Raw genomic sequence first — 1,200 nt, 5'->3', positions numbered from 1 at the left:
GGCAACTTTCTCACGCGGTTTCACGCTCTCCCCCCCAGCTTAACCGAAATTAAAGCCCCGCCCACACAGAACGGCTCTTAACCAATCAGAGCCGCCGCTCCACGTGGGGATAGTGATGTAGGTTCACACAGCTGGACCAATGGCTGCGCTGCAAACTGCCCCGAGAGTCTGTTGACCTGGTTGAGCTACAAGGATTCTGGCCAATCAGGGCGATGCAAAGCAAAGGGAGAGCTGCCATTCCAGGGCGGGCAGTGTGGTGTGTGTGTGTGTGTGTGTGTGTGTGTGTGTGAAGGCAAGTCTCACCTGTCAATCAAAGTAACGTGGGGCTCAGCAGCGGGAGCGGCGGGGTTGAAGATGTGCGCGTGGACCTACCGCGTGGACACGCACATGCACGCGGATACACAAATGAATCAGCTCACACACACACACACACACACACACAGAAACACAATACTTTCTTATACTTTCTTTCTTTAGTAGCTGCTGTGAACCTTCCTAACTAGTGCCATGGCAAATCAACTCAAATCTCTCTCTTCCTCTTCTCACTGTGCATGAAATATACAATGTGCAAATTAATTTAGTATAAGTCTCCCTTTGTGTTCCACTTCTCTTAAAATAAAACTAACTATGCTGCTCATTTGTTGCTGTTTTCATCTACATTTAGTCTACATAGTGATATAGCACCCACACACACACACAAAAACACAAATACTTTCTTCTACTTTCTTTCTTAGTAGCTGCTGTGAATCTTCCTAACTATTAATATTGTGTGTTTTATATCTTTTTTATGATGTCCTTGTTTTATGATCTTTTTATCTATGTAAAGTGTCTTTGAGTTTTTAAAATATGTGCTGTATAAATAAAATGTATTGTTATTATTAATACTATTAGTGTCATGGCAAATCAACTCAAATCTCTCTCTTCCTCTTCTTTCTGTGCATGCAATATACAATGTGCAAATTAATTTAGTATAAGACTCCCTTTGTGTTCCACTTCTCTTTAAAGAAAACTAACTATGTTGCTCTTTTGTTGCTGTTTTCATCGACATTCAGTCTATATAGTGATAGCTCACAGGGATAGGATATCTGCAATGTCATTTTGCATAGTCAAAACTCTAATTCAAGATATCCCTAATTCTATTTTGAATTAGGCAAAACTGTAATTTTAGATATCTGTAATTCTATTTTGACTGGTAAGATT

The sequence above is a fragment of the Sebastes fasciatus genome, chromosome 6 (genome assembly GCF_043250625.1).
Source record: "Sebastes fasciatus isolate fSebFas1 chromosome 6, fSebFas1.pri, whole genome shotgun sequence".
Lineage (NCBI taxonomy): Eukaryota > Metazoa > Chordata > Actinopteri > Perciformes > Sebastidae > Sebastes > Sebastes fasciatus.
This window is presented reverse-complemented; position numbering follows the sequence as displayed.